Source organism: Belonocnema kinseyi, chromosome 3 (genome assembly GCF_010883055.1).
Source record: "Belonocnema kinseyi isolate 2016_QV_RU_SX_M_011 chromosome 3, B_treatae_v1, whole genome shotgun sequence".
NCBI classification, from domain to species: domain Eukaryota; kingdom Metazoa; phylum Arthropoda; class Insecta; order Hymenoptera; family Cynipidae; genus Belonocnema; species Belonocnema kinseyi.
The window spans coordinates 118,011,252-118,035,169 of record NC_046659.1 but is presented as its reverse complement, the minus strand read 5'-3'; positions in this window follow the sequence as shown (position 1 = coordinate 118,035,169).

The following is a 23,918-nucleotide window of genomic DNA, read 5'->3' as shown; positions in this document are numbered from 1 at the left end:
AAATGATTTTTAAAAATGAATTTTTAAAGACTGTTTGAATTTTTTCTAGGCATTTCAAAACTTTTTTACAATTGTTGATAAAAAAATCTAAAAGATTGAAGTGCAATTTTATTTTTTGAAAAGGGATCAAATTTTTTTTTAAAGAAAATGTAGATTTAAGAAGGTATTGAAATAAAATTTAGAAGGTTCTGAAGCACTTTCAAAGGTTTCCACATGACAAAAAATTAGTTTTTTAAGATTCCTAGAAAAACTTGATATGATATTGATTAAACAAATAATAATTTTAATATTTCGAAACAAAACTTCAAAACTTTTTGTCAATTTTGAAAGATAAAAATAAAGTAACAAACATTTCTTATAATCCCTGTGAAAATTTTGTATCTTTTTTTAAAATTAATTTTTAAAGAAAATTTAACAAACTTTTCTAAATATTTCAAAAGACACCTGAAAATGTAATTTAAAAATCTGGAAGATTTCAAGGCAACTGTTTGAATTATCAAATATTCTTCACAATTTTAGGAATAATTCGAGTCAAATTAAAAGGTATTTAGGAACTTTAGAATTTTTGACGAAATAAAAAATATTTTCAAACTTTAAAAGATTTTAAAACATCTATCAAATATTTTTCAATTTCTTCAAAACTATTTCTTCCAAATTAGCTTTTTATGTTTATGATGAAAAGAATATGTGTGTGTGTATATATATATATATATATATATATTCAAGAGAATTAAAATAATATACAGGGTTCCGATTATATAGGTTTTAGACTTTAAAAAATTAATAGTAATTAATATTAACTACTTTTTTAATAATTGAAATACTCTTATACTTCAGAAAAATGAAACATTTAAAATTCAGGCACACACCACTTTTTTACTAAATGCCTTAGTTAGGGATTAATTACTTATTTATATAACTAATTAATTATTGTCAGTAGAATTATTTTTCCTCCTTAGTTTTTTCAATAGTCACTTTTATCATGTGATGAGACGATATTATTGGTGAAAAATTAATGCACTAGAAGTTGCTTTTAGAATATGTTGCGAAAACAAACGAGACCGATCAAAATATTTGAAGTTCTCGTGTCGAAATACAGACTATAATAAATCTTAACAAAATCTCTCGACCCCTCTATACCTCTTGAGTTGTTACGTAATTCAAGCACAGTCCCGTAAATGATTCTTCTTTTCAGAAAAAAACGTTACTTTCGTAAAAAATTGGCATTGGTGGGAAATTCTAAAAAAAATATTGTCTTTGGTGTTATTTTTTCGAAAAACACTCGAATCTCGGTTTAGCCGTTCGCGGTTTAGTGATTCCTATAAATGCTGGCCCCTACAGTTTTTCAGCATGCGGGGCGAGAGATGGTTGCTACTCTTGCCTGAAAAACACTAGCAGCGGAGAGGAAAGGCGCAGTGCGCGGGTACTCACATGCGCAGATTTTTCAATATTATGCATGCCAATTAGAAATGGCTTAGTTTGCCCTGCCTGTTCACGTTTCCATACTCTTACTTACTTTTTATAAAATGAATTATCTTGGATTTGGTAGAAAATTCATTTTTCTTTTTTTTGTTACAAATTTTATTATTTGGTTACAAATTACATTACTTTAAGGAAAAGCTAATACTTTTGTTAAAAAGCCATTCTCACTCGCTGAGGATTCACCTTTTCTGTTATCATTTTAACACAATTACCAGCTAGGCTTTCTAGAAAATTGTATACTCCATCACTGACTCGTTATCTAACAAAAATGCTGTGGTCTGATCGTAAAAAATATACAGGTATAGATTTTTACCTTCCTAGAAACAGTGTTCCGAAAGAGAAAATTATCTAAAGAGGCTTAAGTGATTCTTTTACAACCTCTCGTAATTCTAATCGCAAGAAATGAGAAAACTGCATTTTTTGTACAGAAGAAAAAAAATGAATTGGATTTTTTTCTCGATTTTTATAAATAACGCCCCCAAATTTGTTCGAATCCACATAAAAATAAATGTATCTTTTTATTTGAAAGAAAAATTATATTTAGAGGTTTCGCAATCCCTTTAAAATTTAACACGTATTTCCCATGAGAAACAAAATACGTTCTTGTATTTTCTTTGAATAGTGATAGAAAGTTGCCGTTTTTTCTCAAATATTTAACTTTTTGTCCACTTTTCATTTAGAGCGAGGTAATAATGAAAGAATAGTAACAAAAAGAATTTTAAAAATATTTAAATAATCATTGTTCATAACTATCGTCTCCTATAGTTCTGTTAACTATTGCGGTTTTTTTTTGGAAAGTTTTTCTTAAAGTAGCTACAAAGATCCTTTTTGTACAATTATAACATTAATTTTAATTTATGTTATTTTTTCCTGACTACAAAGTCAAAGAAATATTATTAGGAATACATAATAATAAATTGTTTAAGCAATAATTTCCGTTAAATTTTATAAATTTTTTTTTTTTCTTTATGGTTTTGACCGGATAATATTTATTCCATAATTTTATGTTAATCGTTCATTGTCTACTAGTCTAAATTCATTATTTTTTAATATTGATTTTTATTTCTAAATTGTAAAAAAAAACTGCTCCTAACTTGCGCTGGGATCCGAACCCAGGTCTTTCAGATTGCCGGTCACATGCTCTTACCTACTGAGAGAGCAATTATTTCACAATTTAGAAATAAAAATCAACATAAAAAAAAATATTTATTTTAAACTGTTATACAGAAAGCAATTAACATCAAATTATTTTAAAATTTCTTTAGTCAAAACCAAAAGAAAAAGATAAAATCAAAAACATAAAACTTTCGAATATTTGAAAAATTTATCTTACAAGTGTAAGAATATTTAACAAATATTCAGTTTAGAACAATAAACAAAAAAAAATTAACATCAAATTATTTATTTGATTATTGCCTCTGTGAAACTAATTATCAGTATGAAGTAATATTTTATGTATTATAAGCAATTTGTATGTAAAAACCCGCTTCTTCCGAGTGCCACTTTTCATGATTTTGTAGGAATTTTCTACATTCAAAAAAATAAAAACTCATTAAATTTGCACTCTTTTAGAGAAAAAAAATTCCAGAGATAAACATTAGTTTCTTTGCTCAGAATTAATTATTTTTAACCGAAAATTTAAATGAAGGAATTGAAGATTCATAATTTATAGTAAGAAATGCATCTCTTTAGCTGGAAATCAAACTATTTTTAGTTAAAACTGAATTCTTTTTGTTTAAAAATTCTAATATAATCATTTTTTCTGGAGAAATAAAGTTTTTCATCTGAAAATTTAAATGTATAGTAGACAATTTAATTATTTTTAAAAAATTGGACAATTTTTTTGGAAAATTATTCTTGTGGGTTGAAAATCCAACTATTCTGGTAAGAAAATTGAACTATTTAGTTAAAAATTCTTCTTTTTGGTTTTAAAAGTCATGTCTTTTGTTAGAAATCTAACCATTTTGTTGAAAATTCGTTTTCCTTTTGTTAAAACTGTAACATCTTGGATTGGAAATTCCACTGCTATATTCCAGGTTCGCCTTTTTTTTAAATAATTAAAATATTTGACCAAAATTTAGCTACCTCCTAAAAATTATGTAATTTCTTCTTAACATTAAATTTTATATTTGAAAATTCAACTATTCCACTTTTGGTTGAAAATTTATCTTTTTCAGATGAAAATTAATCTGATTGGTTTAAAAAATGAACTCACTGGTCAAAAACACTGCTGTTATATTTTTGAAAGAAAACTCATTTTTTTTGTTAAAAAATTCTATTATCATTTCTTGTGTTGAAATTTTGAACATTATATTGAAAACTCGTTTTCTTTTTGGTGCAAAATGTATCTTTTTTAAATTAACATTCTTCTATTTCGTTCAAAGTTGAATTCCTTTGTCAAAAATACAGTTATTTAGTCGAAAACTTAAATATTTTGTTTTAAAAAATAGCCGCTTTAAGTAAAAAATTAATCTCTTTAGCTTAAAATCGAACTTATTTCGGTTTAAAGTTAAGTCTTTCTATTTAAAAATTCTGCTATTTTATTGTTAGTCGAAAATGCTTTTTTTAATTGTATTGCCATTTGTTGGGTTGAAAAATCAACTATTTTTAAAAAACTCGTAGTTTCTTTGAATAAAAATGAATTTTTTAAAGTGATAAATAAACTATTCAACTTTTGGTTGAAAAGTGATCTTGCTTTGTTGAAAATTCCTATTATTTTTTGCTGAAAATTTAGTTGTTTAACCAAAAATTTGATTATTCAACTATTTATTTTACTTTTCAGTTTTTTTGCTTGAAAATTAATCACCTTAGCCAAAAATTGAACTATTTTTAGTTTAAACTTGATTCTTTTTGGTTAAAAAGCATAATAATATATAAAAAATTGCATTTTTTCAATTTAATTATTTTTTCAAAATTCAACAACTTATTTTGTTAGGAAGTTATTCTTTTTTTTAATTCAATTGTTAAGTTAAAAAATCACCTTTTTTGCTGAAGGTGAAAATATTTTTTCGAAAATTTCTTTTCGTCTGTAAATTAATTTTTGTAAGTGACAATATAACTTTTCCATTTATGGTAACAAAAATCTCTTTTATTCAAAAATTCAACTGTTTGGATAACAAATTAACATTGTTAGTTAAAAATCAGTTTTATCTTGTGTTGGAAAATTTAGTTGCTTAACTAAAAATTGAATTATTATTTAATTGTTTGGTTAACAATTAATTTTGTTGTTGAAAATGTATACTATTAAACTAGTATATACCTTTACATTTTGACAGAAAATTAATTTTTTCGGATTAAAAATTTATAATTAAAAAACTAAACTATTTTCTTAAAACTTGTCTTATTAAGTTAATATTTTAATTACAGATTTCAGTCAAAAATTGAGGTATTCAGTTGAAAATTAACTTTTTTGTTAAAAATTCCTTTTTTTTTTTGATAAAAATTAATGTTTAACCTGAAAATTGAATTATTCAACTTTTTGATTTGAATTCATGTTCCTTTGTTAGAAATTAATTTTTCTGGTTAAAAATTCAAATACCTTGTCAAAAGTTTAACTATTTCTTTGTAAAATTATATTTTTGTTTAAAGTTTTGTTAATGTTAGCAGAAAATAATTTCTCTTTGATCGAAAATTTAACTTATTTGTTGAAAATTCGTCTTTTTTTAAAATAAACTATTTGTTCAAGAATTCACTTATTTGTTGAAAGTTCATTTCTTTAATTGAAAATTTTAATATTTTGTTGAAAATTTGTGTTTTCTTTTGTTAAAAACTAGTTTTTTAAACTGAAAATTTAACTACACAATTTTTGGTGAAAAGTTGATATTTATTGGATGAAAATTCACTGGCTTCGTTACAAATTGAACTTCTTTGTTAAAAATCAGTTTTTTGTATTGAAAATTAATTTTTTTAACTGAAAATTAATAAGTGCGTAAGTATTGGCTCTAATAAATTTTTCCGAATAAGTACTGGAAATCCATTACTTGGTCGTAAGGATAAACTTAATTCTTATTGGTTAAAAAGTCTAGTATTTTATTTTCAAACGAGAATTCATCTCTGTAGATTAAAATCATTATTATTTAATTTGAGATTTTATTGTTTTGTTCAAAATTGAACTATTTTGATAAAAATTAATTTTTTTGTTGAAAATTGGACTGTTTTGTTGAAAATTCCTTTTGTTGGTTTAAAATTAATTTTTTGAAGGGAAAATGTAACTTTTCCGTATTTATTTGAAAACTTAACTTTTTTAGTGGAAAATTCTTCTATTTGGTTAATAGTGAATGAAAAGTTTTGTCACAAGATATTTTTTTGGAGGATTACACTAAGGCGCTTCAGACGAGTCTCGGTTTTGCTTGATCCACGATACGTGTAAGAGGATGAATTGTTGAACGTAATATTTTTGCCACATAATCTCAAGGCAAATTCACAGGTACGAAAGGAGACCTTTTGTCGGAAAATGTTATTGTTTATTTTTTTTTTTATTAATTGAAATGGAGCGTTTTTGCGCCTAAAACTGGCCACACTGGCAATCCAGCTTACACAAATGTCCAAGCCAGCATAATTGGCTTTAAATTGTTTAGGAAAAAAATTATGTTCAGCAATTGATTCTTTTAGAGGCATAGTGGATCAAGCGAATTTAAGACTCGTTTGAAGCGCCTTAAATTCATCACTTGAAATATTCTGCTATCGTTGAATCCTGGAACTTCAGGTATATTTGGCTGTAGAAAAGTGATCTGCATTATTAATGCTTCAAGTGTTCCTCTTCCTGCTGTTCAATTCGAAAAATCTTTTTATGAGACACCTTTATAGAACTAGCAGCTTGAAGATAATTTGAATTGGTAAAGTGGCGAGCGACTGGAAAGATCAAGTCTGTCATGATCAGATAAAAACACTCGGTATTCATGGAATTTTATTCATGTCGAATTTTTTATGTAAAAATAGGAATTGATTCAATTTGATAAGTAAATGTCACACATCTATAAAATTTAACACGTATTTCTCATGAGAACAGAATACGTTCTTGTACATTTTATTTAGAAGCGTCAATATTATGTGGATCCAGTTGAAACTCAACATTTCACTTTACATTTATATAAAATACTGAGAAATAATTTCTGAATAAATTTTATTAATTTTGATTGTTAATTATCTTTCACGACAGTGGAGGGAGAGACCAACACAGAAATATGATGCAGTCTGGCAGACCAAACGTCCATGCGTTCATATTAATAGGGTTGTTTCCGAAGTCAGGTATAATTTTTCCAATAAATGGATTTTATAGTGTATAAAATTCTAATTATGAAAACGCCTATAAAATATTTTTAAATATTGTTTACAATTTTTAATTTAATGTTGAAATATGAATTTTTTATTACGATGTCGATTGGAGGGCCCCTTTGACGAACAAGGGGTCGAATTTTCCAACAATCACAGCTCACGTGTCAGTGATTCTTAAATATTTTTTTCTGTACCGATTTTTTGTTTCGGTTATGTGCGCATCGAAAATAGACGTCGCAAAATATTGTTTAAAAAAAATGTCTAATGAGGGTTTCGTAAAAAATAATGGAGAGAATCTGCCGAAAATATATATATTTATGGTATATAGAAATAAATCATAAAAAAGTACTTAAATGTAGCCATGTTTACTGAACAATTCGTAAATATGTAAGATTTTGAATTGTGTTAATAATTGCACTTACTGTTTTCCTTCAACATAATGCTGACTGTTTAACCAAATATTACAAAAGTATAACTTTTTTTTCATATAATACTTAACAAATAAAGCTATCAAATAAAAATAGTCTGAATTGACAACAGACCGTGACCTAATCTCTTTATCATGAGTTTCGCATAGTCACATTGATAGATAATTATAATAACCTCTGAGTCACGTGACACCAATTTGAATAAATGTTTTACCGCCTTCGATTTCAAATAATTTTTTTCTGCTGAACGATACAAAAGAAAAAAATATATAACGCACCTTCGATTCAGATTAAAATTATGTAATAAAATATTTGTGACTGCTCGGATGAGGAATAGGGGAAGACAAGAGAAATGAGGTGAGTGAAAGTGTGGAAAGTGTGATAAGAAACAAGGGAAATTAAGAGAAGGTTAGGGAAAGGGTAAGGAAGTAGCGGATATGAGAAGAGCGGAAATAAAGGAAATGAAGGTTAGAGAAGTAAAGAAAGTGGGAGAAGTAAGGGAATTGGATTTAAGGGAAATGCTGGAAATAACAATAGAGGGTTTTCGGGAAGTGTTAGGAAGGAAAGAAGGGAAAGTGACGGGAATAAGGGACGTGACGTAGGGGAAATAAGTGGGGAAAAAAGTCAGTGGGAGATGTAGAAAGTGAGGAGAAATATGGAATACGGGAATAGGGAAGTAGCAAAGTGAGGAAAATGAGCATTATATAAGAAAGACGTTGAGGAATAGTAGATAATCAAAGGTTCAGGTGTGGTGAGGAGAATTTAGTATGGAGAGGGAAAGTAGGGGAGGTATCATATGGAAATTGGGTGAAGAGAGGGAATTCGAAGTAAGAGAACTAAGAAGAGGATATTTTGGGGATGTGAAAGGAAAGGTTAGGTAAAATAAGAAGGGAAGAGGGAAAATAAGTGTGCGGGAAAAATAAATACAGTGAGGAGAAATGTAGGATGGGAAATAGGGAAGCAAAAAAAGGAAAAGAGGAGGCAGTATATGAGGAAGACTTGGGGGAATGAAAGAGCAACAGAGGCCAAGTTTGGGTAGAGAAAGTAAGATAGGAAAGGGGAAGTAGGGGAGCGAAAGTATGGCAAGTGAAGAAAGTGATGTAATTAGAATTAAGGGAAATAAGTAGAGAGTATTTTGGAAAACTGAAGGGAAAGGAGAGAAAGGAATGCCAGCACAAATAATAAGGGAATAGGGTTAATAGGTGTGGGAGAAATAAAGGAAGTAAGGAGAAATGTGGGATGGAGAAGTAGGGAAGTAGGAAAGTGAGTAGAGGGGGAAAATATATGAGAAAGACGTTTGGGAATTAAAGCAAAACGAAGGTTCAATTATCGGGTGGGGAATTAGAGATAAGAAGGGGAAATAGGAGAGACAAGTATAAAAAATGGGGGAACTGAGGGAATCGAAATAAAGGGGAATGAGGAAAATAAGAAAAGGGGGATTTAGGGAAACGATAGGAAAGGAGAGGATGGAAAGTGAGAGAAAATAAAGATGTGGAAATCAAGAAAAATAAATGGAGGGGAAATAGAGAAATTGAGGATAATTATGGAACAGCGGAATAGAAAAGTAGGAAAATGAAGAAAGGGGGAATCATATGAGGAAGACTTTGACGAATGAAAGGAAAGCGAAGGTTCAAGCGTTGGGAGGGAAATTAGGGACGCAACTGAAATAATAGAGTAAAAGTGTAGAAAGTGTGGAAAGAGAAGAAATTGGAATTGAGAGAATTAACCTCATTTCGGCTTGAAAATTCAACTACTTAATTTAAAATGAAGCTAAATCAACTAATTTATTTAAAATCTCACTCTTTACTTACAAATTTTATTATTTTGTTGCAAATTCAACCATTTTGTAAAAAGCACTCTTTTATTCAAAAATTCTGCTATTTTGTTCAACAGTTGTCTTTTTGCATAAGAAAATCATCCTTTTTGGTAGAAATGTGATATTAAGATTTCGTAGCCCCAGGCAGAAACTCTTATAAATTCGGTAGTGTGTCCTTACGTCAGTCGTTCTTTTTCTAAAGAGGAGAAATTAAGGTAGGGGAAGTATGGTAAGTGAAAAAAAATAGGGGCGATTGATAGAAAATTATAGGGTGGGGGGTGAGGAATGAGAAGAAGAAAGAAAGTTGGGAAAGGGGAAGTGGGAAAAACGAGGGGAAATAAGGAGAAGGGGAGTAGGAAAAGTTAGAGAAAATGAGAAGAGTGGAAATAGGTGGAGTGAGCCTGATGAGGGCAAATGAGGGGAGGAGAAGTAGGAAAGCAGTAAAAGTGTGAAAAAAATTAGTGGATGCAAGGTAGGAGAAGCGATTTCAAGGAAAGTAAGCGGAAATTAAAGGAGTGGTAGTAGTTGGTATGAAGGGAGGGAAGAGTAAATTAATTAAAAGTAAATTCGGAAAAGTTGAGTGAAACAGAGGGAAAATTTAGGAGTGGGATGTAGTTAAAATTATTGTGAGTTATTGAGGATACATATAGGGTAGTTACGTACAATTTACCTCCCCAAATTCCTGCATAGGAACCATTAAGATTACCTATGTAGGAACATGTGCAGAATCCTTCGAGTTTCCTATACAAGAAGTTTCAGCTGAATTAAAGCAGGTGTTTTAAAAAAAGTCCGTTTTCTATCTTTCATTTAAAAACTAAAAAACCTCAACTTTTTTTCTAACTTAAAAAATGTGGAATAAAAGTTCGCATACAGATATATCCTTAAAGAATTAAACTTTAAAAATTGTTTAAAGGTTCTGACGGACTTCCTTTTCGTACGTGTCTTTATAGCTTTCGGGTAACATAGTTTATGAGTGGCTCCTTGTATGTAGAAAGAGTTGTATCAGGTATTTCTTTTATTCAAGTTATTTGTCGGCAACAAAGTTGAAAGGTGCTTTATGTTCGGCGAAAAGTTTAAGAGCGAGTTAAGGCCAACCTTTTCAGAATCCAGAATGTAGTCTATTCATCTAAGAAAGGAAGAGATAAATGGGTTTTTGTTTGTATTTAGAGAAAATTATTGTAGAAGGTTAACTGAATAGAAATGGAAAAGTTTTGAATCGCATTTCGTGAACTTGGTAACTAATTGAGGAAGGTATTAAAGTCTTTGAAGAGGCTTACGAATCTCCAATTAGTACCACTAGCACGTAAATCGACTTTGGTAAAAAAAGAAAGATAAAAAAGTACCTTTCAGAGAAAGACGATTGTAGAATTTTCTTTTACACTTCTTTTTATAGACATATCTCTCTAACAGAAAGAAACCTCTTGCTGAAGAATACCCAGTTTATAAAATTTCGTTGGACCTTTTCTATTCAGAACATAAAAATAATGTAAAAGTAAAATTAAAAATTATATAATTGATATTATATAAAATAATATAGGATTTGTTTATTCTCTCTAAGTTAAAATTTTTGTTTTAAAATAGATTTTCTTAACAAAAACTGTAACTATTATATTTTTTATTGAACATTTATCTTTGTTAGTTGAATAATTCAGTTTTTTCATTGAAAATGTAATCATATTGATAAAAATTTGTTTTTTTTTAAATTAATTAATTTTTAACTAGAAATTTAATTTTCGAATATTTTGTTAAAAGTTAATGTTTCTTAGTTAAGACTTTAACTATGTCGTTAATAATTTATATTTTCTAAAGACAATTCAGTTTAAAATTCAACTATTTAGTTAAATGCTTTTGTCCAAAATTAATTTCTGTGGTTAAAAATGTAACTATTTTTCATTAAAAGTTCATTCTTATTGGTTAGCAAGTCTTCCATTACATTTTTATCGATAATTCATCTTTTTTGGATAACGATTTTAATTACTATTATTTGGTTCCAAATTGAACCATTTTGTTTAAATTTTCCTTCTTTTTTGGTAACAAATCTTTTTTTTTTCAATTGAAAATGCAACTATTCCCTTCTTGGTTAAAAATGTATCTGTTTTATATGAAAGTTGGTTTAGTTCGTTAAAATGTAAACTCTTTTATTGAAAATGTACTTTTTTGTTTAGAAATGTGATTATATGGTTGACAATTCGTTTTTTGAGTTTAAAATTATTATTTTTTTCAACTAAGAATTTAATCATTCAACTACTTGGTTTCAAATTTATATTTTATAGATGAAAATTTACCTGTTTGGTTAAAAGTTCATGCATTTGAATAGAAATTCGTATTTTTTTATAGAAACTTATAATTATTACTTTTTTTGGTGGCTAATGGGGGGGCAGTTTTTGTAAATATATAAAAAGTAAAGTATGAGGTGCATACTAGGAGAGGGGGTTGACAGTGGGGAGCGGTGGTCAGTCGAAGTGTTCAACCTCATTTTTGAACAGTTATGTTCGAATTTCAGGACTGATCACAAAATTCTAAAAACTGGACTTGATAACTAGAGTACAATTTTTATCATTAAAACAATGACCATTTTCTGTATTTAACTTCAGATTTATGTTTTACCATCTCATAGTTCTACTTTCTTAAATTTTGCTCCAACTTTAGTTTAAATTTCACTAACGACTTCGCATTTTCCAAACCCAAATACTAAGATAAATAGTTAAAATTTTATGTTGATTCCACTCCTTTCTCCTCTACTTCTTCTCTCTTTACTTTCACATCAAACACTCCCCTTGCCTCATTTTCCTTTCGCATCCCTTACTTCCCCTACTTCTCCTGTCCTAATTTGGCATAACTTTACATACCTCATTTTCCTCTCTACACCTCGTTCCTCTCCGCTCATTTCCCACACTTCCACTTACTTCACATACATCCGCTCCCCTTATTTTACCTACTTTCTTTCTCATAACTTCCCCTACTCCCCTCCCCTCATTGGCAATATTTTCTCACAAAAATTTCACCTTTATTTCCCCTCCCACTGTCTCCTCCTTTACTGTCCGTAGTTCCCATTCCCTCATTTCCCGTCACTGCTCCTACTTTCTTTGTATAATTTCTTTCACTTCTCCTGAAAAAAAGTACGACGGACGGACACCTGACCGAAATTATAAAGGTTTCGTCCCCGGGTTACGAAACCCTAAAAAATAAGAATAAAATATGTACCCTCGTTTTATCCCAACTTCTTTCTCCTTTACTTCCCCTCTCCTCACTTCCACATCCAAAACTCCTCTGTCCACTCACCCGCACCCCACTACTATCTCTCCCCTCACTTCTTCACCCTTTATTTCCCCTCCTATAAACTCCCCTGCTTCACATAATTTCCCATAACTTTTCCTGCATACCTTGTTTCCCCTCCTCTAAACTTAACTCCCCTTCCCTTATTTCATATACCTTCACTTACTACCCATACTTTCCCCTACTTGGATTCCCTCATTCCACATACTTAATCACCATCATTTTATCGTCAACCCCCTCCCCCGGATACTCCTTTACTGCCCGTAGTTCCGCATGGAAAAAAGTACAACGGACGGACACCCGACCGAAAGTATGAGGGTTTCTCCCTCGGGTTATGAAACACTACAAAAATTAAAAATGTTCTGCTTTATTTTATTTTAAGAAGAATGTTAACATAACAGAATCTCTTCCCATTTCTCTAAAGAAAAATATTAAGAAAACCAAATGTTTCTATTTATATTAAGAAATAAATTTAAAACAAATTTTCCCTTTTTCAATTCAGAAGCAAAAATGTATACAAAAATTTCTCCCTTTCCAATTGAATAAAAGAATTTTCTTCTGATTTAGAAAAAGATAAAAAATAATAGTCATAAAAAAATAAAACTGTTCAAACTTAAAAAATTTTTAGATTAAACTCATTCAAAAGTGAATAATTTTATGTGACATTAAGTATGTGACATTGAAAATTATTAGAAAGGTTTTTCTAATAAAAACTTAAAAACATTGTAGTATGAACAGCACTATAAATCACGAAAACATCAATAAAGTAAAATAATACTTCACATATTAATGGCCGTCTAATAAAATAAAATAATAAAATGAATTATATTCAGAAAATGAATATAATAAAGTAAAATAGAAGTATAATAAGAATAAACGTAGAACGCGCATCATAATTTATTGCTATTATTTAAAATAATCGCTTCCTTTTAGAGGGAGGTTCGCAACGAATTAGATTTTCCAATATCATTTTTAGACTGTATGTATGTCTGTCGGCCTGTCTGTCTGTGAACACGATAACTTTAAAAAAATTAATCTATTAGATTCCCCTTTGGTATACTCATTTAGTCTCCTAAACTAAAGGTCAAGGTCGTTAGCCAGCCATTTTGGATGAAAATTCAAAAAGTGGGCACATTTTGAATATTTTTGAGACCACTTATTTAAAAATTCAAAAATTCTCTATACTGTTATTCATAGAATTCAAAAAAATTAACAATTTATCCTAATGACTTTTTTTGAAAAATCAAAAATTACTAGAGTTATAGCATTTTCAAAATGCAGAAAAGCAAACTAAAATGATCGATTTAAATCAAACAACGCATGATACGAAAAAAAGTTTGGAAAATAAAAACGTTGCTTTTTGAAAGCCCTACAAGATTATGATAAGAACTTGTTCAATTTGGTCAAATAGTTGAAAATTCAAAATTTGATAGTACAAAAAATTTTTGAAATTTAAACAATTTATCCTTCTGACTTTTTTTATAAAAAGAAAATTATCAGAGTTAGAGCATTTTCACAATCCAAAAAAACAAACTAAAATAAACATTTTAAGCTAAACAACGCATGATATAAAAAAAGTCAGGAGAAGAAAAATTTTTGTTTTTGAAATCCCTACAAGATTATGATAACAACTTTTTTAATTTGGTCGAAAAGCTGAAACTTCCAAATTTAATCGTAACAAAAATGTTTGAAACGACATTTTTTCAAGATTTAAGAATTCTATGTACGGTTGTTCGTCGTACTCAGAAAATCAAACAATTTATCCTTTTGAGTTTTTTTATGAACAGAAAATTATCAGAGTTAGAGCACTTTCAAAAAAAAAAAAAAAAGAAACTAAAATGAACATTTTAAGCCAAACAACGCATGATACGGAAAAACATCAAGGAAAGAAAAACTTTGCTTTTTGAAAGCCCTACAGGACTATGAAAACAACTTTTTTAATTTGGTTGAAAAGTTGAAAATTGCATATTTGATCATATAAAAATAATGTAAAATCCAAAAATTCCATTTTTTGGTCAAACTGTACAAGATACGAAAAAAATGAAAAATCTCAAATTTCGCGTCCTGGAAAGAACTACAAATTAAGAATGAATCACTTTTCGATATAAGCTACGAGAAAAAATGAGACAAAACTTGATCATCCAAAAAAGAGCTATAATTTTTTAATAGGACAGTTAGTTTTTGCTTTAGTCGTAAAAAATAACATTCTAAATAAAAATATTAAATTAATATTAAATTTGTTTAAAAAACGACACAAGGTATGAACTTAAATTACCAGACAAAAGTTGTTCGCCTAAAAAGATCTATAAATTTGTTATTAATTATTTTTCGATAGGACGAGTAGATTTTCTTTTAATCGTAAAACATACGATTAAAAATTAAAAAATTAACTTTTTGGAAAAAGCACAGAAAAGAAAAAAAGAGGGCATAGGCTCCTATATAGGACCATATTATAGGTTCCTGTATTAGACCCTATGCAGATGCGCAGTAGTTTTTATTTAATCGTAAAAAACAACATTAAAAATAAACAAATTATAAAAACAAGGAAATAAGAATTAGTATGATTTAATTTTTATGCATATTATGAATTGAAATGATATACATTTATTGAAATTATACATGTTTCAGAGCAGCTTAGAATACAATTTAAAGCAAAATAAGAAACAAATAAAAAAATTATCATGATAAATATAATTTGCTTTTTATTTTGCAATTTTTTATAAGTAATCTCTGGCAGAGTTACATAAAAAATGTTCGTTAAAGCCAAAAGAGCTTTAAAAAAAGAGAGTTCAAAATCGCAAAATTACCGTTGTCGGTCCGTTTACCTTTAATTTTAAAAGTTCTGTGCCCGAATGAAGAAGAAACGTAAAGACTAAGCGCGGAATGCGATTGCCCTCAGTCGCGTGCCGTAGGTGCGCTCAAACTCTCGAGCTAAGATTTTTTAACGAAAGAGAATTCACAATCACAAAATTACGGTGGTAAATGTTTTGAGTCTTAATTTTAAAATGTTTGCGCAAGAATGTGCGAAAATATAAAGACCGAGCGGGTAGCGCAAGGTAAATAAGTAATCGAGCGCGAAGCGCGAGATAAATGTACAATAGAGCGCCAAGCGCAAAATAAATACAACATTTTTATATTTTATATATTTTATTTTATATTTATTTTTTATATTGGAAATGTCTGTCTTTGATGAAATTGTACCCGTCTGCGGGTCGCACGGATTGATCTACTGTTGACGAACTTTCAATGACCATTCTTGGCAAATCAATACTACTTAGAAAGTTAAAAAAAGTTGGATTGTTTGTATCAGATTTTAATTTGAAATATAAACAAGCGGTAAGTTAAAAAGTTGTTGATTGTAACAGAACACATCAATTGACATTTTGTTGAACTCTTTCATTTTCTGAAAATTAAGATTTTCGGCAAGACAAAAACATAAGCTTGAAAAGCTTAGAATATATTCATTGTTTTAACTCCCCTTAATGAGAATGCAAATTAATTTGATGTCTATGAGGAAGCAAAATTCTCCTAAAATAAGCACTATTAAATAAACTTATAGCAAATGCAGCCAGAGTACTTCTTATTTTTGTAAAGTTTGGAGTTTCTACAAAATGTGTACCAATTTTTTTCGTCTTTCCAAAAATAAATCCAACAACCGATATTCTATTATATTTTGTTTAATAAACCAGTTTAAATTGTTGAAGTTTTAAAGTCTAGGAAGTAAAATTCCAGGCAGCTGAATATGCGCCAATCAGCCATTGGTTTGTTCATTCAAGCTATGTTTTCGCTCGATTTTCCTGACTTTTATTTATCTGGCGACTTTTTCGATCATGTCAATGTCACAGTTTATTATTATAAATGTCAGTTTGAAATCTTATGAAACTGAAAATGAACTTGTTAATTTAATATTGTTTAGAAATTTTTCGTAATAAAATAAAATTAGACTTATTTACTTTTAATTCAGCAAAGTCATGGATTAATAAAAAACAATATCACTATATAGGCATCTTACTATATTTTATTCATTTTGTTAACTTTTAAGATAAAAAATTATACATGACAAAAGAAATATTTAAACGTATTTATGGATTTTAAAAAGGGTTTTCATGCTCAGAATTATTTTGCGCAATGAATCTGGATTTGAAAATGAAAATTTTTCTAAAAATTTATTTGTTTATGATATTCCAAAAACAAAAAAATTATATTATTTCTTTTAAAAAATGGATTTATCACGTTTTCCCTGCTTACTTCTTATTTTTAATAGTTTTAAACTATTAAAAAAATTAGTTTAAAACAGTGAAAAGGACAGTCATTTTGTGTTGATATAAATGACATTTTTTAGTAAAAAATTTATATGATCACTATAATGTCACTTGGTGCTATATTTTTAAGGCCTTGACACAAAAGTTTTTTGATTCAAAAGCTTAAATTCAAAAATATTTGTTTTCCAATTAATTAATTTTTTAAGGTTTTAAAATTCAAATTTCAAAACTTAATAGTTTTGAATTTTAACATTATAAAATACTAGTACAATTACTCGTATTTCACATATCGAATCTTTAAAAATGTTAAAATTGCATGCTGAAACTCAATGTATTGTTTATTAATTTTAGATTTAAATTTTTTAAATTGTTCAGTTTCAATTCAACTAAGTTTTAGATTAATTAGTTTCAAATTTAAATATTACAAATTAATTGGTTTCATTTTTGCATGTGTAAAATGATCTCTGTTTTTTAAATCTTAGAATTTTGAAGTAAAAGGCTTGATAGTTATACAATTTTTAGTTAAAGGATTTGCAATTCAATAATCTGGAATTATAAGCCTCCAGAACAAATTTAAAACAATAAAAAAATAATTTTGATAGACTTAATGTATAAAAATATTTTAATTATAATAACTCAATTCAAAAACTCATTGTTAAAATACAATTTAAGATTAAAAATATACCAAATTTTAAAATCACTTTCAAAACAAAAATTTAAATTCTTAAAATTGTGCAATTTGAAAAATTAAGATCATATGATCTAGGTTTGTATCGTTTTGTTTTTTTATTTTTATACTATTATCTTATAATTGTCTGAATATTAGTTAGAATTTTGTTTAATGCTTTTAATTTATCTATAAATAATTGAAATTTTAATCAATTTTATAATTGAATTTAAATTTTTGTATGTGACTATAATTTAGAATCCTATCATTTTACAAAATTTAACTTTGAAATATTTAATTAAGCTGTCAATTTAAAATTGTCAAATTTTAATCATTTCGAATTAAAAATGAATAAAATTCCAAACTTTTCAATTTTACATTCTTTAATTTTTAATTTTTAATTAGAACTCATGCAATTACAGTTAATTCCAGTTTTAAATTAACAAGAATTCAAAGTTTCAATATAAAATTATTTAATTCTAAACATTTTGTAATTGCCCTATTTTCAATATTTGAATCTGAATTCATTCAATTTCAGTATCCTTCAATTAAAAATAAAATAAAATAATTTCTGATTTAAAATTTTTCTTATTACAAATAAAATAATTTTGAATAAATGAAAAAAATCTGCCTTAGCCCGGATTTGAACCAGGAACACCACTATTCCCGAGTGGATCGTTTAACCAATTGCGCAACCGGGGCCACAACAGATCTTTTCTTGTTTCTTCTAGTACTACAGAATGCTGCGTTCCTGTATTTATTTGACCAGGTGAAATTTTTTATCATTATTCTTAATCTGAATAAATTCACCGAATCCGAATATAATTTAGAGTTAAATAACATCATTTTTCGAAAATAGAAAAAACAAAAATCAATCTGATGTCGCCTTAGTGGAGTAATAGTTTAAACGCTCTACTCGTGAATGGTTTCGTACCTGGTTCAAATCGGGGCCGAGGCAGATTTTTTCTCTTTGCTTCGAAAATTATATGAGCAGCATTCGGCAAAATTCAATATCAGAAATTAATCAATTAATTGCCCTGATCGATAAAATAACATCCATAATTTAAATAAAAATTAAACTATATAATTTTAACTCCATTTAAATAAAATTGTCCAAATTAAAAATCTTTGAGATTTGCAAATTTGGAGAACATCTTAAAAAAAAGTTTTTAAAATTTTATTTTTAAGTTCAAATCGGTGAAAATGATACTTTTTTGTTTGAGGCTTCGAAAATAAGTTTCTCAACTTTAAAAGCTAAAATTACAAATAACTGTTTTTCAACGCTACAACTTCCTAAATGTATAATTATGTTATGTCAATGTTTTCTTGAAGTGAATGGATAAAAATAATTTTAAATGTAGAGTTGAATTTATATGCAGATTGAATGTCATACTTAAAAATAATAAAATTCCATGTTACCGTTCAGAAAAAAAATCATAAACCCAATTTTCATTCTCTCAACTTAAAACAAATTTTTTAAATACGGACGGTGTCTATTCCAATTCAGAAATTAATAAGAATAAAAAAATTCTTTTTCTAAAATAATTAAATAACACCATTTTCTCCTTGCACATTGAATAAAAAAGTTAAAAATGATCAATTTCACTCCTCCGATTCAGATGGAAATTCAAAATAAAAAATTACTTGTTTTCATCTAAAGAAAAATGTATAAAATAAAGAATTTTCGTCCTTAAATCCAATTAAAATTTTAATTAAAACTTTTTAAATAAGGAAATTTCATCTTTCATTTTAAAAGCAAATTAAATGTCAACATTACGGCCCGTCGAATCAAATAAAAATATATAAAATAAAAATGTACTGTCATTTTATTTAGAAAAAGATTTAAATTAAAGGGAAAATCTTGTCTTTAATCTTAATAAAAATCTTGAAAATATTGAATCTGCACTATTTTAGCTGAATAAAAATATTGATTAAAGTGTTTAAAAAAACACTGATATCTCCAATTCAGAAAAAGTGCCCCTTTTTCCAGAAAAGATTTGAAAGTAAAAATTGAAGTGATTAGGTTTTTTAAATTTAAAATGTGACATTAGTGACAGTTTGATAAATTTTTAAATTAAAAATATATTTGTATATACTTCAAATTTAGAAGACTCCTGAAACATCAATTTTGTGGTTAAGCTTGTTGTCTTGCTAAGAATCAAATTTCTGAAAATGTAGTTTTTCTATTTTTTTAAGAATCAAAATAGTATTAATCATGATTTCATTTCAAATAAAAAATATCACTTCAGCAAACAAATGAAATTTACAAAGAACTTTTATTTTCACAGAAAAAACTAAGAATAAAATTTGTTGCAGGAAATGTTTTAGAGCGATAAAGTTTTGTTTGGCTACCTTCGCGTCTTTCAAAAAACATGTGTTTGTCATGAAAAAAAAAAGAAAGTTAAACCGATATTTGTGTAAAGTTTATCCTGTGAAGTTAATTTTTCTTGCGGAGAATCTTTTGTTGAAAATCGATGTAAAGTTTATCTTCTGTTTTTTCTGTGTTAACAATATTTTTCGAAATTGAATTTTTTCTGACTATCGCTTCTTACCAATTTTTAAAAAAGGACTTAACTTCAATAAATAATGTTTTTTAATAATTCAAGCGAAATCTCTTCAGAAGACTTTACGACAAGATGACCAATCTTTTCAATTCAAGTGTGGCAATCGATGCACTTTGGTGAACTGAGATTATCGCTCCGTCAGCTGTAAGGCGTTTCATCGATTTTCTGACACAGCACTACATAAAGAGTTTAAGGGCCAGGGTAAAATCTTATTTTCTCTTCAAGCAAACTGCATTTTCATCACACATCTAAAAACATAATTTGTTTTTCTGTGAATGAAATATTTGCATTAGAATTTTTGCGATTTAAAATAGTCTAATGTACTCGAAAAAGAAATTAGCATTGAATCGTAGAAAATTAAGTTTCTTTATTCCTTCGTCGGTTTTTTTCGTCTCAATTCCAAGCCGAGTCGAATCGGGTTATAGTCGATTCAATTCGACACATATGCTACGTATAACTCATATAATGCTAACTTTTTCCGGGAACACAAAAATTGGGAACATTAACGAAAAGGTCTTCCTAAAAATACTCACTTGATGATGTTCTATAAAATTAAGAAAAATTAAGAAAAAAGGTTAAATATTGGATTTTACTTCAAGAGCATTTTACTTCATAATGACAAAATATGACTCTCACCGAGTCAAAACGCATCAAACATGTCAATGATTTTGAATGAAATCTTTGATATTTAAAATAAATACAAAAATACAAAGTTTACAATCATACAAAAAACTAAGTTGACTGTTTTTGCAAAATACTTATTTGTAATTTTTGTATTGCTATTCATATATTTAAGCTAGATTTCTTTAAAAAATCATGTTCTGGAACACACTTCAGATAATGCGTTTACATTTGGTAAACTTCTTACAAAGTCTTCGTAGTCTGAAGTACATATTTTAGTTAATTGCTTTTTTCATTTAAGGCATTTTTTATTTACAATTTATTAAACAATCGCGATTGTTTATGTGTTCTCCGGGCGCAATTCGGATGAAACTTCGCGTACATGTTGAAATGTGCCCTATTTTCCCTATTTTTTCCCTATTTTTCCTATTTTCTATTTTAATTCTTAGGCGACAATTTTCCCCCAATTGGGTGTCCTAATTTAGGAAAATGTAATAATTCTTAAAAGATTTGTGAAAACGAATTTTGAAAAAAAGTTGATAACTGTTTTATTGTAGTATAAACTTTGCAAAAATAAAAATTTGTAAGTGTCCGATGCTAAAATAAAATATTGTTTGACTCAACAAAGCTTTTTCTGACTAAACAAATAATTCTATTGGCTAAACAGAATGTAACGTCGGTTTGCCAAAACATTTTGGTCCTGGAACCAAAATGTGGTGGAGTCATGAAAAAGTCTATTGCATAAATAGCAAGAAAATTAATTTGTTGTACAAATAAAACATTTTTCTCACTGCAAAACTAAATAAAAATACACGACAATAATTTATAAAAAAAAATAATAATTTCAAATTAAAATTTAACATTTATTCTACTTGACAGTTTAAAGTTACAGTCAACCAATAAAATTACCTGACTTTAACAAAATTGTTGTTAGCTAGGTTCATTTTTTACTCGATAGTTTTGTTTAGCGTGTGATGTTCTAAAAAATTATGTGCAACAAATCATAACGCGTATCGAATTAATTTTATAATAATGAACCTCCGGGGGTATACCTGTAAGAATATTACATTGCCAGTATAGGGATGACATATTTCGGAGACGTTTTTAAAATAAAAGAAGAAAAATGATGAAATAGTGTTTGGGTGCAATTGCAGAATAGGGGCGTCACCTGTTTCTTTGGCTAGAAAAGAGTCCCTTTTTGGCAAGAAACTATTAGAATCTTCAGTATACGATAAAATATGGGTATGTCACGATATCGGAATGATCATATTTAACTCATTGTTTAGGTGCTTCTAAGCATCCAAACGGTGAGAAACAACCCTTTGACAGGTCACAAAAATAATTTTGTCAAAACCCTCCAACCCTTTTCCAACTTCGCGTTAAATATGATCATTACGATATATCGTGACAGAACCATATTTGAGACATCATAGTAACAAAAGTAACAAAAATTTTTTATTTTTGCCTCATCAAATCCATTTATTTATCATTCAATTAAAGATTCTAACAGTTTTTTGCCAAACAAAAAAATTTTCCTAGCCAAAACAGAGGTCACAGGTGACGCCCCTATTCTGCAATCTAACCATTATTGTTCCGTAGTATAGTGTAAGAAACACAGTGCTGTGCAGCCAGACACAAGATTTTTTCGGATTCCAATAGGAATAACTGAGGAAAATCAACAGTTTCTCGGAAAATCTCGTGCTGGGCCTAGTGATCTGTCAACAATTGAACTTATTATATTGTCAAAGAGAAGAATTGAAATCTGGATAAGTGTTTTGCTTCGTGGGCCTTTAAGTGCAAGTCAATTCCCGGATTTGCGAGGAACATTTTATGAGTGGTAAGTAAGAAATGTATGCGTTTCGATTGTGGGGTTATGTTTGCGAGGTTATGTTTACCAGAATTGTAGCGGAAGAATTGTTTGTGATTTATATTTTTTGCAATCGTTTGTAATTTGTTTGTATCATAAAGGCATTCCAGCTGGTTTGGCGAATAAGGATCATCCTGATTGGGTGCCTTGTCAAAAATTAGGTTATGAAAAAGGAGTCGCTCTAAAAAGGAAAAGTTCACTGCCCCGCTATCACCTATCTCCTAAAAGGGTTATTTGTCATAGGAGAATATAAATTTTGCTTTAAAATCCTTTCAATTAATTTAAGGTTCATAATTGTATTTAAAAAATCATTTCCTTGGTAAAAAATACAAGTATTTTATTTGAAAAATCTTTTTTTCTTATAAAAATTAATCTTGTTAGCCAGGGAAAATGAAAAATGTGTTAGCATAAGGTAGAGATTCCTTAAATTGATATTTATTGCTTTTCTGTATCAAGAGAAATCTTGAATTTCCGTACACTTTTTTGAGACGTACAATTTCAGGATTTCTCATGGAAAAAATATATTTTTTTATAGATTTATGTAAAAATACAACTTATTTACATTAAACTGGGAAAGAAGAATGCAATGTTAAACATTTTATAATATCTCTTGAATTTTTTAATCCTGCGAGCAGATCGCTTTTCTAAGAGGCTGCTCCTAAGCTCAAAATTTCAATAAACTGTCATCGCATTTTACTTCAGCAATGGAACTTGACAACTTGAAATGAATACAGTACTTCATACGAATATTCCTTAATGTTTATATGCTTTCACTTGTTTTGCAGTATAAAAACTGTGAAATTGAATAAAATATGACACTATATCCACTATTATCATCGAGGACACTGTGCTTACATTTTCACTGAAATCTAAATCTTTAAGAGCATATGGATCAAAGTTTTCGATTTTTTCCAATTTTTGGATATATGTGACGTGCGCCGAAGAAAGGGGACTTACTCTAAAAGAATCCAAATCGAGGTTTTTACACCTTTCAATAGTTCTTGAGCTGCTCTTCTTAATGAAACCATAAAAAAAATCCGAGCGTTATTATTGCTAATAATTGAGTTATTCGGTACGCGAGAAATTGGGCTTCGGACTCGAGAGCTCGAAATTCCGTGTAACATCTCCCACCACTCACCATGCCATCTATGCGTCTCATCTATACCCGTTCGTGAGCCGCGTCTATCACTTATTTCTTTCCGTAAGAATGTACACTAGCCGTCCAATAAGACGACGAACGCGGGACTTTCACCGTACGGCAAGGCGACGGCGTGAGGGGTCCCCACTATTCTGCGCTGAGAGCGTGCGCGGTGTAGAGCGAACTTATGTGTTAAGTGAAGTATTAGGTTGTGTGCATTGTAGAGAAGAAAATGGAGGGGATAGAGGTACGGCCTCCGCCGCCGTTTCGTTGAGCGTTCGCCCGTCGTTATGTTAAGCGGATCGTCTTGCCGGAGGTCATCTTGTTGGACGGCTAGTGTAGTCGTATAAAGTGGAAAGGGAAGATTTCGTGAGGCTTCCCTCTCTCCTAAAACTCGCGTCTATCGCGTCGAATTCAACCGCTCGCCCTGAAAAGTCTCACTTTTCAGAGTAAGCCCCCTTTCTTTGGCGCACGTCACATATCGAGTCTTGACGTCTCCAGACAATTTTCCCAAAAATTCACT